Source organism: Schistocerca piceifrons, chromosome 7 (genome assembly GCF_021461385.2).
Source record: "Schistocerca piceifrons isolate TAMUIC-IGC-003096 chromosome 7, iqSchPice1.1, whole genome shotgun sequence".
NCBI classification, from domain to species: domain Eukaryota; kingdom Metazoa; phylum Arthropoda; class Insecta; order Orthoptera; family Acrididae; genus Schistocerca; species Schistocerca piceifrons.
This window is the reverse complement of record NC_060144.1, coordinates 100,275,674-100,291,799: the sequence shown is the minus strand read 5'-3', so window position 1 is coordinate 100,291,799 and position 16,126 is coordinate 100,275,674.

The window sequence follows — 16,126 nt, the reverse complement described above, 5'->3', positions numbered from 1 at the left end:
TCCCGGTCAGCTTTGATGTTGTTTCTTTGTTTATGGAAGTGTCACTCAGTGACTCTCTGGAGAGCATTGGCCTCATTTTCTCGCAAGACATCACCACGCTCTTTCATGCATGTCTCACAATGAGCTGCTTCATGTGGAAAGGCAATTTCTACCAACAGCTGGAAGGAGTCGCCATGAGTAGTAGTTTTAGTGGAGTGTTGACCAACTTCTTCAAGGAAAATTTCGAAGCACATGCACTGAACTTGGCGCTTTGTAAACCCTACGTGTGGTATAGATATGTCGATGATACCTTCGTTGTGTGGATCTACTGCGACAAACAGCTCAGTGACTTTGTAAGACACTTGAACAGTTTCCATTCCAACATAAAATTTACCACGTAAGTAGAAAAGGAGAAATTACTATCATGTCTATATGTGCTGGTCACAAGGAATGGTGAAAACCTGGGACACAGCGTGTATCGAAAACCGACAGCTACAGACCGAAGTGCGCAAACTGTGAAATCACCACGCGAGCCAGAAAAGGGGCAGACGAACGTTGGCCGAAGAACCCCAGACAGAAGCCTACAGCAGTTTGTCAAAAATAGATCGATTTACAAAAACTGCCGAATCGCAAAACAGTTCATAAAAATATTAGTATGTTGTTATTCATTGATCTCAAGAGAAAAGTTCTATGCATTAAGCATGATCATGAAATGACAGCTTTGAACTAAGAAACAGGTGGTGTCCTGAAGGGTGAAAAGCAAACTATTTAAGAAAATTCAAGAACCGAGAAATACTTTTAAAAAGTGGACACGCTTGTGTACACAGACATCAGGAGTAAAAGTCTTATGAATTTAACATGATCAAGAAATGTCAGCTTCTGAACTGCAACAGAGGTGATGGGCTAACACCTGGAATTCAGTCAAGTTACACATATATAGACCCACTAAAGTATGAAGAAAATAAATCAAAAAAGTGAAACTTATGGATGAATAGAAACGGAAACTCTTAACAAGTGACGTGTCTCGTCCTTACACTAGCACACACACGGCAGACAACCAGAATGAAAGCAGATGGATCAAATTCAAATTTTGTAGGTATCAACTGAAAAGAAAAAGTCAAATAAACAACTGTTAAAAGCGCATCAGAAACATAAATTTTGGAGTCAAATGTGTGCCTAACGAACACCAGCAGAACAAGACCCAGAATTTATCAGTGAACAGGAGAAAAAATAAGTAAACACCGTTAAAATACGTAACATAATCCATAAATAACAAACCATATCAAAAAGATTTCCCTACCAAAGCTCCACAGACTTTTACTGATCTACAAGGCTATTAGCCGGCCGCGGTGGCCGTGCGGTTCTAGGCGCTGCAGTCCGAAACCGCGCTGCTGTTACGGTCGCACGTTCGAATCCTGCCTCGGGCATGGATGTGTGTGATGTCCTTAGGTTAGTTAGGTTTAAGTAGTTCTAAGTTCTAGGGGACTGATGACCTAAGATGTTAAGTCCCATAGAGCTAAGAGCCATTTGAACCAATCCAAGGCTATTCCAAACAACAAAAACACGTTTGGTACACAAATAAAAACCAACCATAGTTCAGAAAAAAAACAAATATAGCAATGATAGTCCTAAGATGGGGGCATATGCCACGATTTAACCGGCATAAACATTTATCCAGTTTAGATAAGGGGTGATCAAGAAGTATTGGTTTGAGAGTCTTGCTGCAGCGGATATGAAATGTAGCGCGACCCTAATGCGGGTGTATAAGCGCCAACATGTAGGTGAGGGATTAGTCTGAGATTCCTGTATCTGCAGTAAATATGAAAAGATGAACTATGGTGACGGCATTACCAAATGTGTCCAAATGGGATCAACGTACTGTTATTGGTTTGTTGACTGCTGAAGATCAAACACTGGTGTACATCCATCGGGACATCCTTCAGGCAACATGTCTGTCGAAAACCTCCACTGTGGAGTGGTGCACCATATTCTGTGCTCCAGCAAGGTAATGCACATCCCTGTATTGAAAATGTCATAATTGATTTGCACACTGATTGTGGATTGCATGGCTCTCGAACGGAAACTTTTTGTTCACCCCTTTTGTTCTAACGAAAATTTAATTCAGACAATGCCTTGCATCCCGAAGTTTGCAGATGACATTTGTTTTAATTCAGACCTGTGAATGGTTTTGATAGGTGTCTGAAAGACCTACAGAATGTAAATTAAAGGCAAAGGCAATGACAACATCTGATGTAACAAATTTGCAAACCTAAATAAAATCTACATTTATGTATTTCAGTATAAATAAAAAGCGTGACCCACTGAGGATGGTACAACTGTGGTGAAACATGTTTGGGTATTTAAAGAAGAATATTTGCAGAAGTCGGACCTCTTTAGCACTTTTTGGTTTTCATATCGATTGGTGTTGGAAACACAAGTGCAACTACATGGTCCAGTAGACCCAGCAAAACATCGAGCAGGTCTGACACTGTCACGTCGGCAGTAATTTATTGCAGGAACGTTAGTGTCCTAGAGAGAGGACAATTGAAAGGCATCGGATGACGGACAGTGTGTCGAGGTTCGACAGCTTGTCGTTGAACACTGTCCACCAGATCGCAATCGGCTGCCGGTATGGAACCAGCCAGCGCCGTGACTGCACTGCGGGTAGCGGCAGCGAGCACCGTGGGCGACGCGGGTTGCAGAGCCGTGAGCACACGGTCTGCAGCACAAAGCACAGTTCCGCCTAATCAGCGGTAACTAACAGGCCGCCTACTTGCTGCGGCCGGCCTGAGCATCGCAACGCCCTCTCCCCCAACACACCAGCCTCTGAAAATTACTCAGCACCCGGCCACGCATCGGCGCTTCCCTCACAGTGGACAGACGAAACAATTTAACTAAGTTTACAATATGCAGACAAAATGGCGTGTTGCAAGACGACAGAGAATGAATAGGGTAACCGAAGGTAATAACGCCGTGCACATAGTTAGTTGTCTCTGATCTTGCATAGGAATATGCAAAATGTCTAATTTTTTATTGAGTTTTGCCCTAATACCTCCGTTATGGATTACATTAAAAGCCATTTGCCTACATTTAGTACCTTTCCAGATATATTTTTTGTCTTAGGGGAAACTAGTGCTGCCGGCTGGGGTGGCCGAGCGGTTCTAGGCGCCACAGTCTGAAACCGCACTACTACGACGGTCGCTCGTTTGAATCCTAGCTCGCGCATGGATGTGATGTCGTTAGGTTAGTTAGGTTTATGTAGTTCTAAGTTCTAGGGGACTTATGACCTCAGAAGTTAAGTCCCATAGTGCTCAGAGCCATTTCAACCATTTTTGAAACTAGTGCTTGTAAGCAGTGGTGAAGGTACTTCATATTAAAACAAAAGCTATGACGTGAGGAAAGGAAATGACTTCAATCGGTTCAAATGGCTCTGAGCACTATTGGACTTAACATCTGAGGTCATCAGTCCCCTTGAACTTACTTAAACCTAACTAGCCTAAGGACATCGCACACCTCCATGCCCGAGGTAGGACCGTAGTGGTCTCGCGGTTTCAGACTGAAGCGCCTAGAACCGCTCGGCCACAGCGTCTGGCAGGAAGGAAATAAAGTCACCTTGAAATTCTCTCACATTTGTGATCCCGATATACCATATATTACTCAAGCGCAAAAAATGCGCAGTGGTAATCAATAATGGAAGTGACACATTCAATAATTATGGAGACAGTGGAAAAGTTAAGTATACAATGAGCTTGTATTTCAGTCACTTTCAAGTTCAGCACCGCGATCTTCGCACAATGTACAGAGCCCTGATGTTTTGGCAGAACCATTAATACGTTTCATGATACTATGTTTTACATTGTGTGCACTTAATCCAATCCTTGTTGCTCCCTTTGTCGTAAAAGTAAACACAACTGTCACAGCAGTGCGCTTCACGCAGTCATCATAGCGTCACAAATTGCATCCGCAAATTGCTCCGTCAGTCGCGCCGTCGTTGGAGCTGCCACTGTATTGACGTGATTTCTCAGCTCGCGTCTGCAGGCCCAGTGATCCTCACGGCGTGGCGAGTACGCACTGCCCCATCAGCGTGTCGAGGCCGAACCCTGCTCCCGCCGACTACGCCCTCCACTCCCGGGTGACTCGCTTGAGGTGTCTGTACAAAGGGCTGTATACCAGAACAGTGTTGCCAAGCGTTGCCCCAACGCGCACCCCGCACCCCGCAAGCGCAGCGCAGCCCCAGTCGCCTTAACCACGTTTCGTCCCATTCGAATGTGTTTGGCGCGCAGAGCCTGGGCATTTGAAAAGGGATAAATGGTGTACTACTTCTTCATTTGTATAGAAAGCTCAAAGAGCAAACACAGTTTAACAAAATTATTCCTGTGGGTAGAGCAAACCGGCAAACCTACACTGAAGCCATTCCTGCTCTGTCCACAGTTCGGTCTTCCTCCGTCACCCCTGCCACACTCTCCTCGGTAGCTGTCATTATTGTTCGTCGTTGAGGCATTCATATAGCTTATTCATGGTTCAAGTACCCTGTTGTTGTTAAAATTGGATTCTGCCTGTTCTACTGTCCTTGTAAAGATACTGAATCACTCCAGTGTCTCCTGCCTACTAACCAAGGTCCAACTTTCGCTGTTCCTCCATGGTTCTGAAACATTAACACATCTGTGTTGTGTAACTTGTTAAGCATTCGTTGGCAGTAGGCTGAAATACTTTCACTACTATACACTGGGCTTCACATAAATTCTCTTACCACATTACCTTAAACGTTTTGTAACCAGTACTTCCAGATGAAGCTCTGGACAATCTCCTCGAAAATTTCACATTGATTTAGCACCTTGTAAGTCCAGTGCTGGTTACCTTTCTTTATCACATTGCATATTGCTTCTGTTTTCTTCACTTCATTCCATTGTACTGATATATTCAGTTGCAATCATTATCCAAACTCTTTGCGGAGTACTCATCCTCATTTTCTAAATTCCAGTTCGCCGAACTTTTCTTTTACGCAATGCCACTAAAAAATTTCATGTTATTCCTCACACAAACAACATTTCCCTAATATAATTGTGTTTGTTGACCGATCTTCCTTATTTCATGTTCTGTTCCAGAGGTTCGTTCCTGCAGTGTTTCTAACGAGGCCCTGGTGTCTTCATGTTTTCCAGTAACCTCTGTCACACTTCTCTCCGTAGAGTCGACTTGTTTAGAAAGTTTTTCTTTCACTTGATATGCAATATTTTATTCCAACAAATTCTCGACTTCAGGTTCTAAGCTCATTCCTTGGTGACAGGTCCTCTTCAGCGATGATTCTCCTCAGTTCAATCTGATCTGATGTAGTCTTATTTTCTAGCTTACCTTGCCCTGCTCTCATTTCAGATTTTCAGTCTTCCTTCTGATTTTTTCCTGTCCTGCTTTCATTTCAGTTTTCAGCTGCTTCTATTTCGAACACGTTTTATGCTCACGCAGTATGACGGTTTTGGAGAACGAAAATCTCTTTTGCAAAAATAAGCATGGATTCGACAAGGGAGATCCTGATATATATTTCATAAAATTTAATAGTCTGATGTCTGATTAGCATAAGATATTCGTTTCTACCGATTAACATTCCTTCAATATATTATTTATAATTGCTGACTGAACACACGATTTGGTTGCTTCACCTGTCCCTCTTCCTTCCTCTACAGTGTCGCTTCTGGACTACATTATAGCTATTTGTTGAGACGGTAAAGCCCTCTGCAGAACGATTACCTTTATTAAAGAGTTTTTATTTATGAATGAATGAATGAATGAGCAATGGCTCACTCAAGCAGAGCGCTGAAACACCATGAAATTTCATGACCTTCTTTCCTATCTCTTTCTTCATCTTTCTGAATACCTCTCATGTATTCACTGTGTTTCTTCTTCTATGTTCTGTCCATTTCTTTCCTGCTTTACCCTTTGGGCGTTCGTTCAGAGTATTCGTTTTCTGTATTTTTCTCTGCGTGTCATGTCTTTTCTGTGGACGTTTTGTTCCTTCAGTCCTCCATGGTTTTCTTTATTCATTTGATTCTCATTGTATTAATTGTGACTCATATAGTAGAAATCTTCTTGATCTGTCTTCGTTCTTCCTATGTACATGTCTGTAGAACTTAGTCCTCCGTTTCCGGCAGTTATGATCTTTGTAATCGTTTCTGTCTGATGGTACAGTTCTTTTCTCGATCCCCTTATCCAGATCTCCTCTTTCAGAACTTGTCCTTACGTCATTCTCAATATTTTCCTGTCTTTCTTGTCTATTGTCTTCATTTCCATTTTTCCCTACAGATATATGGTGTTCAAGGAGGAATCGTTAATATTGAGTTATTTGTCACGGACGATCCTTCTAAGGAAAAAGTCCAGTAAACAGTCGACTCTAAAATGCATACCTAATGAGCTGCGAGAACGGCTACATCTTAGATATTGTGAAACGAATCTCTTCTACATCAGTCTCTTTTATTTCCATATTCTGAGAAATTGTAATACGGAACAACAGCAGAAAAACAAGACCAGTAAGCGTGCTCTCTGAAGTGCATATCTAAAGAGTCGTGAGCCTGAAACACATCTCTTCTACTGAACGAATGCTCATAGCTCATAAGAAAGCATTTTACAGCCTATCTTTACTAGACAGTTCTTTATGGTTATTTTCGGTACTATCTCCCCTCAAAATAAGGAAGGCAAAGTGCTTGCAGCAGAAGAGACTTGTCTCACACTATATGAGACGGAAACTTGCTCATATCTCTTAAAGTATGCATTTTTAGGTCCCACGTTTCTTAGACTTGTCATATTTATGAATATTGACCATTCCTCTGGGGAAACTCTGTACATTCGCGCGTGGATATATTTTTAAATAATCAGTGATTTTAATACACTGAACTCTGTCTCGGTTTCAGCGATTTGTACTAGCTTGTTAGTCACCAACTTAACGTTACGCATTGACATTTAATTAGGTACAGATTAGATGCAGCTTTAACTGACGGTGTCTAATGCTGTCACCTCTCTAGACAAGGAATACATGGTTGTGTGGTTGCATTGACAGTTCAGTTCTAGCCGGCCGCTTGTGTCCGGGTGATTCTAGGCGCTTCAGTCTGGAACCACGCTACCGCTACGGTCGCAGGTTCGAATCCTGCCTTGGCCATGGATGTGTGTGGTGTCCTTAGGTTAGTTAGGTTTAAGTAGTTATAAGTTCTAGGGGACTGATGAACTGAGATGTTAAGTTCCATAGTTCTCAGCACCATTTCAAGTTCAGTTCTAGAAAGAATATTCTCTGTAAATGACTTTTGCTTTGTAAGTAATTTTCATTTTTCTTGATATTTATGAACTGTCTTCCGACGCAGCCAGAACTCTCAAATACGATGCAGAGTCAATTCTTTCGCAATACGACGCTACAGAAAAAGCTGAACAGTACGTGGGTAAATCAGATATTAATTATAATGTACTGAACCGAACGTGGAAGGGAATATGTATATAGCAGAAGCTGAATAAAGATGGCGATCGATTTGTTGGGTACATATTGAAAGTGTAAGGACTTGTCAATTTGGTAATGGTGGAAATATGGGAAAAGGTGGGGGGACTGGAGGGTGTGGTGGATTTAGAAGGACACCAAAGCATGAGTGTACGAGTGGAAGCAGGTTCAAATGGATGTAGCTTGCAGTAGTTACACTAAACTGAATATAACTGCACGGTATAAACTGGCTTAAAAAAACACAGCAACGACTTTCTCTAGTTGATCCCGTTCTACCTAAGGAAAGAAAACATATTAGAACCCACATTATCACGTCTCTGAATTGACGTTCTGATGTAGCTATCCGTTTTCGTTTCACATCTTATTGATTTAGGATCTGGCAAGATTTTCTCTGTCTAACAAAATGCTTTGACGGCTGGCTTTGAAGACGTTGGTGTAGATATAACAGCGCCCTATGAACCCTCTTGAAGAAAGTACACAGCCTCCCAAAGAACTGCGGTTTTACTAGGAATTCATCCTAACATACTACAGATATATCCTGAGTTTTAAATATATATGCCGGATTCCCCAATTCATTCATCGTACATACTACTGACTAACTAATGACAGGTACTAAAGCGTTACTACGTGAAAACAAGTTGTGCCTTTCATTCGAGAAAGCGTGTTGCAGGTAGAACATTGCACGGAAAACACTATGTCATAAATCATATCTAAGTATCTGATGATTAAAAGGGACCGAATTGTGGGGCTCAAGCATCAGTACGAAGCGCAAGACATTGGCGAAGGTGCAATGTTGTTAGGAAGCTAATGAGGCTGTGTTCTCGAAATCCGAACTAGACACAAGGCACTGGCAAAAGTGCATACGGTGCAACAATACGACAGCCAGACTCATTAAGGATGGGTGCTCTCTGCTTGGGCGCTAATTAACCTTTGTAATCGGAGGAAAAAGGAGTCAATGTTCACCACAACAAACGTCCTATTATCCTGCATATACACTTCCTCTGTATTGCTACAGATTACACTCACCTCTCTGAATTTCTACCTCCTCTAATGCGGAGCTTGTGAGCAGCCACAGCTGTGCTCCGCAGCAGAAAGGCAAAACAAAAAAGTTCTACATTCACCGACCTGCTGTCCCAGTGCAAAAGCGACTCGTAGATCGTGGAGTTCTTGTTGTGAGGCTGAAAGAAAGAGAATAGCGAGTAAGTAAAGGTTATCAATTCTACCTACTGAAAAGTTCCATTTAAGTTAAGGGACACCAACACCTTTAATGAAACGGAACAAAGTAGCAGACAAACCCATGAACCGTTTGTATCCATAAAATAATAGTCCGCCTACGATGTCACGTTTAATACAACTCACACTGTTAAAAATCGTTATATTTGCTCATAAATCTTTGCATAAATCACTCAACAAGTACTACTTCCTGTAGACACCGTCTGATCCGCACTGTACGCACAGCCACTTTCGTATTTACATAATCTGCGAGCGTAAAATATGTTATACATGCAGGTTTGCTTACACCACAGTGCAATCGCTGCTAACGGATCGCGCCTTCAACTCCCTCCAGCACCCGGCTGCTGTAGACAGCCCGAAACACTCGGCTCGGCTCTCATTGTTGGTATACTGAAAGCCCAATGAGTACTTCGTCTGGAGGACATAATCCTAACTTATCAAAAGAAAACTGTTAGTAAAAATAGTTCAAATGGCTCTGATCACTATGGGACTTAACATCTATAGTCATCAGTCCCCTAGAACATAGAACTACTTAAACCTAACTAACCTAAGGACATCACACAACACCCAGTCATCAAGAGGCAGAGAAAATCCCTGACCCCGCCGGGAATCGAACCCGGGAACCCGGGAGCGGGAAGCGCGAACGCTACCGCATGACCACGAGCTGCGGACAAACTGTTAATAAAAGCATCTAAATATTGTATATGACTGCTTCCTGTTGAGTATGACGGTGATAAATGTCAATCACAAGGGAATTGTTTATTAAAGGAAAGTAAATAAATAAAAGAAGTATGAAGCAAATTTCCTTCGGACATGCATGTTTGTTCGAAATAACAGGCACAGAGGCGACAGCCGTTATGAAATACATAAAGTGTATTCGCAGTCGCAAATATGGACAGCCATCAGCTGTATCAGTTTTCGAGTCCCGGTCCGGCAAAAAGTCTCTTATGTCCAATGACTTTATCCAATGACCTTATCCTACTCAATCAGGAAGTGAGGCTTGGGAGTGTATGGTATGGTTCCCAGAGACAGAAATAGTATCTCCACCGCTATTAGGAAGCTAATGGTTTGGGGTGATTAGCAGTAGGCACAGATGATACCTGTACCAATTCTGTGTTGTGCTGCAAGAAGTACGTAAGCTCTTCTGGTACGTTTGGAAGGCAAGGCGTACTGTAATCTCCATAAACAAGGAAGGTAGACATGTCACATGTCTATAGCCAACTCCACTACACATAACATAAATCTAATCTATTAGAACCATTGAAAACTAATTTCGTTTACAGTGTTTATTTTGTAAAACGTAAATTTTTGTAACTTGGAATATCACACTTACTTTAAGATCCAGAATACTACAGGGCTATTACAAATGATTGAAGCGATTTCATAAATTCACTGTAGCTCCATTCATTGACATATGATCACGACACACTACAGATACGTAGAAAAATTCATAAAGTTTTGTTCGGCTGAAGCCGCACTTCAGGTTTCTGCTGCCAGAGCGCTCGAGAGCGCAGTGAGACAAAATGGCGACAGGAGCCGAGAAAGCGTATGTCGTGCCTGAAATGCACTCACATCAGTCAGTCATAACAGTGAAACGACACTTCAGGATGAAGTTCAACAAAGATAACTCCATTCGGCGATGGTATGCGCAGTTTAAAGCTTCTGGATGCCTCTGTAAGGGGAAATCAACCGGTCGGCCTGCAGTGAGCGAAGAAACGGTTGAACGCGTGCGGGCAAGTTTCACGCGTAGCCCGCGGAAGTCGACGAATAAAGCAAGCAGGGAGCTAAACCTACCACAGCCGACGGTATGGAAAATCTTACGGAAAAGGCTAAAGCAGAAGCCTTACCGTTTACAATTGCTACAAGCCCTGACACCCGATGACAAAGTCAAACGCTTTGAATTTTCGGCACGGTTGCAACAGCTCATGGAAGAGGATGCGTTCAGTGCGAAACTTGTTTTCAGTGATGAAGCAACATTTTTTCTTAATGGTGAAGTGAACAGACACAATGTGCGAATCTGGGCGGTAGAGAATTATCACGCATTCGTGCAGCAAATTCGCAATTCACCAAAAGTTAACGTGTTTTGTGCAATCTCACGGTTTAAAGTTTACGGCCCCTTTTTCTTCTGCGAAAAAATCGTTACAGGACACGTGTATCTGGACATGCTGGAAAATTGGCTCATGCCACAACTGGAGACCGACAGCGCCGACCACGTCTTTCAACAGGATGGTGCTCCACCGCACTTCCATCATCATGTTCGGCATTTCTTAAACAGGAGATTGGAAAACCGATGGATCGGTCGTGGTGGAGATCATGATCAGCAATTCATGTCATGGCCTCCACGCTCTCCCGACTTAACCCCATGCGATTTCTTACTGTGGGGTTATGTGAAAGATTCAGTGTTTAAACCTCCTCTACCAAGAAACGTGCCAGAACTGCGAGCTCGCATCAACGATGCTTTCGAACTCATTGATGGGGACATGCTGCGCCGAGTGTGGGAGGAACTTGATTATCGGCTTGATGTCTGCCGAATCACTAAAGGGGCACATATCGAACATTTGTGAATGCCTAAAAAAAATCTTTTTGAGTTTTTCTATGTGTGTGCAAAGCATTGTGAAAATATCTCAAATAATAAAGTTATTGTAGAGCTGTGAAATCGCTTCAATCATTTGTAATAACCCTGTATGTCGTGGCCGAATAAATTGCTGGGAGGAACCCAATGTTTCAGCCCCATGACATAATATATTGTTAAACTATGAATACAGTTGGCCATCGTCGGTTCCTCTCTCTCACTACTGCTATCGACTTACAGCGGAAGACTGGTACAAAACACATTCAGCACTGAAATTCGGATACCATTCAGCTTCACTCACTTGTCCCCCCCGATTGAAGTTGTTCACGTGTTTACTGTGCAGAGGTGACCAAATTCATGACATACCTACTAACTTAGTGTCAGGCCTCCTCCCCCCCCCCCCCCCCCACCTCCCACACAAAGAGCAGCAACTCGACGTGGCATGGACTCAACAATTCGATGTAAGTCACCTGCAGAATTATTGAGCCATGCTGCCTATATAGCCGTCTATAATCGCGAGAGTATTGCCGGTACAGGCTTCTAGCACGAATAAACTCTGGATTATGTCCCAAAAATTATCAATGGAGTTCATGTTCAGCGATCTGGATGGCCAAAGCATTCACTCCAGTTGTCCAGAATGTTCTTTAAACCAGCCACGAACAGTTGTGACCCAATGACATGGCGCACTGTCATCCAAAATATTCCATCGTTATTCGGCCACATGAGGTCCATGAATGACTGAAATTATCTCCAAGTATCCGAACATAACTATTTCCAGTAAATGTTCAGTAGGACCAGAGGACCCAGTCCATTCCATGTAAAAACAGCAAAATCATTATGGAGCCCCCATCAGCTTGCACAGTATCATGTTCAAAACTTGGGTCCATGTCTTCATTTGTGGTGCGCCGCAGTCGAACCCCACCATCATCTCTTACCAATTTAAACAGCGTATCATCTGAGCAGGTCACATTTTTTCAGTCGTCTAGAGTCCAACCTATATGATCACCTGCCCAGGAAAGGCCCTGTAAGTGATATCGCACTGTTAGTAAAGGCACTGGCGTCGGTCGTCTCCTACCATAGGCCATTAACGACAGATTTGGCAATACAGTCCTAACGGATACGTTAGACGTACGTCCTACATTAATTTCTGTGGTTATTTCACGCATCTTGCCCGCCTGTTAGCCTTGAGAACTCTACACAAACCTCGCTGCTCTCGCTCGTTAAGTGAAGCCCTTCGGCCATTGAACCGGCCGTGTTGAGAAGTCATGCCTGACTTGGTATTCTCGGCACAGTCTTTGTGGTGTCACCGCCAGACACCACACTTGCTAGGTGGTAGCCTTTAAATCAACCGCGGTCCGTTAGCATACGTCGCACCCGCGTGTCGCCACTATCAGTGATTGCACACCGAGCACAGCCACACGGCAGGTCTAGTCTAGAGAGACTCCCTAGCAGTTGCCCCAGTTGTACAGCCGACTTTGCTAGCGATGGTTCACTGTCTACATACGCTCTCATTTGCAGAGACGACAGTTTAGCACAGCCTTCAGCTATGTCATTTGCTACGATCTAGCAAGGCGCCATATTCAGTACTATCTTAAAGAATGTATTCTGAACTGATAATATTGTGAATCATGTACCGTCAAGAGCGACATTCAACATTAATGGATTAAAGTTAAGTATCAAACTAATTACGTCCGCTTTCTGAATTCTAATTCCTTATCATGTTCCAGACCTCACGTCAGTATAGTTCTTCCCTGCTCACGCCAGCCTGCGTGAGCTAAAACGCGTACATTTCGGCCTCCACTAGTAACACGGTGTTGGCTCTTCTGCCAACACAACATTGGCGACGAGTGTAAAAACGGTGTTATCTATACTGCCCTGATTTCATTGTGTCATGGCTTCGCCACAATCTCCAGATGTACTGTCCGAATTTTATCGCTTACAGAATCAGCAGACATAGGTATTACTGGATGCCCTTGGACAACTCGTCAAGGGTCAACGTGCAGTGCAAAACGATGCTGCAGCAGCCGCTCCACCGCTAACGCAGCCACAACAAGCAATTGCACCGACCTCCAGACCTTTTGGTGATGCACTGGAGAGCTGGACAGAGTGGTCACGCCAATTTGGATTTCATCTCGCCACCTACAGAATTCAAGGTAACGAGCGGTAGCCTTTTCTTTTGTCGTCCGTCAGTGTGCAAACCTTCCGTGTGACAGTGAAATTATTTCCCCGACGCGACGTAGCAACTCTGTCCTATGAAAAAATTTTGTCTGCATTAGATGCATATTTCAAAAAATCAGTCAATGTAGCTGCGAAACGGTATACCTTCTTTTGTACAAATCGTACGGCAGGTCAGACTAATCGGGAGTGGGTTGCAACCTTGCAAGGCCTTACTAGGGATTGTGCTTTTGAGTGTCAATGTGGACTCCTATATTCAGATACTATGGTACGTGATGCGATTGCACAGAACGTTCTGATGTTCGTATAAGGGAACAGATTTTGAAACTAGTCAACCCCTCCATTCAATAAGTGATGGACATATTGGATCGGCAGGTCACACTTGGCTTTGCTCAGGAATCATTTGAAACTTCGCCAGCCGTGTGTCAGGTTAACCGACCCGCCGGGAAAAAAGGACATGTTCAGAGTGTTTGCCAGAAAAAGCTCAGATCGGAAACTCCAAACCATTCCAGGCCCTTTGCTTCGCGCCGGAATCGGAATCGAACCAAGGATACTCAGGGTCGCGAAACTTGGCCCATGGAAATTGATGTAGTTCATTCCACTCCGCCCAGTGCCACTCTCTCTAACAGTGACTGTGTTCGTCCCACGAATAGTGTGCGTCGACATCGACGGAAGTCCCGTCAAGTCGCAAGTGATTCTGTACCAGTGACAGTTCACGTTGCACGAGACAGTCGCTCTTGTCGTCAGCAGGACAATAAACTTTTTGTAGACTTGGACATTAACGGCAAAGTGATACCACTCCAGCTCGATACCGGAGCTGCAGCTTCACTGATCAATCAAGACAGTTACAAATAGCTGGGCAGACCTCCGTTGCATGCCGCAAATGTTAAGTTAACTAGCTATTCAGGTCAAGAGATCCCTGCTTTAGGACAGTGCAGCCTTCCTGCAACATACAAAGGACAAACAAAACTTGTGTCATTTTACGTCCTTCGTTCTTCTTCTGCAGTGAACTTGTTTGGTTTCGATTTGTTTCAGTTGTTTAACTTGTCTATAGTAAATCAGGTCCTATCAGTGAACCAGACTGTGCCTTCAGACAGTGTTTCTCGTCTATGTGAAGAATTTGCAAACATTTTTGCACTGGGCCTCGGTTGCGCTAAGAACTATAAAGTACATTTGGACCTGAAAGTAAACGCGCAACCGAAATTGTTCAGAGCGCGCAATGTTCCCCACGCATTGCGTGGTGAGGTTGCAAAAACATTACACGATTTGGAATCACAAGGTGTGATTGAACGTGTGCAGGCGTCTCTCTGGGCATCACCCTTAGTCACTTTGCCAAAACCATCGGGAAAATTGAGACTTTGTGTGGACTTTAAGGCAACAATGAATCCACAACTAGTGATTGCAACTTTTCATTTACCACGACCGGAATATCTTTTTGACAAACTGTGCCCAGGCAGATATTTTTCGAAGTTGGGCCTAGCAGATGCGTACTTGCAAATACCGGTGGACGAAGAATCCCAGCGCGTTTTGGTGGTTAACACGCATCTTGGTTTGCATCAATTCAAACGACTGCCATTCAGGTGTGCATCCGCCCCTTCATTGTTTCAGCAGTATCTACAAACTGTTTGTGCGTCAGTCCCTACTGCAGCAAACTATCTGGTCGATACTGTAATCTCCGAAAAGACGGAAGATGAACATTTAGCCAATCTTAGAACATTATTTCAGGTCTTGCGACAAAATGCTCTTCGCTTACGGAAGGACAAATGTGTGATTTTTGCTAGTGACTTGCCATACCTGGGACATGTACTTAATGTCCAAGGCATACATCCCAGTCACACGCACCTCCGTGCCATACAAGACTTGCCTTCGCCTCAGAATTTGAAGCAGCTACAGAGTGTGCTGGGAAAAACCAACTATTATCACAGATATGTGCCGCATGCCTCTTCCCTTTCAGCTCCGCTTCATCGTTTACGCCGTAAAGGTGTTCCGTTGGTCTGGACGACGGAATGCGAGCGCGGCTTTCGCCGGTTGAAATCGGCGTTGCTTTCCAATACTTGCCTTACGCCATTCGATCCCCAGAAGCCCCTTTTGTTGATGGTGGATGCATCAGATTTCGGGATCGGTGCTGTGCTTGCGCACAAAGATGGCTCGCACGATCACCCCATTGCCTTTGCGTCCTAATTGCTCTCGTCTGTGCAAAGAAATTATTCACAGATCGAGAAAGATGCATTGGCTCTCGTATTTGGTGTTACAAAGTTTCATGACTTCTTGTATGGTCATTACTTTTCCATAATCACAGACCACAAACCTTTGACATCGCTTTTTCATTCGACCAAGCCTGTACCTCCACGTACAGCGCAGAAATTGATTCGCTGGTCTATTTTCCTCTCGCAGTACCGCTACGATATCTTGTATCAGTCCACTGCTAAGCATGGAAACGCCGACGCGTTGTCCCGTTTGACTGTTGCTGAGGATGGGGCATTCGTTTCCTCCGAACTTGCTTGCATGTTCCTTGATTCGGAAACCGATGACGTGGTCGAATCATTTCCGATTGATTTTCGTCGTGTAGCTACAGGCACAACTGCCGACCATGTCCTTGCTACCATTCTGCGTTTTGTTGCAACGCAATGGCCCTTGTCAAAGTTATGGATCGGGGACCCGTAGGTTCGCCGATTTTTTGCTCACAAGGAGAGACT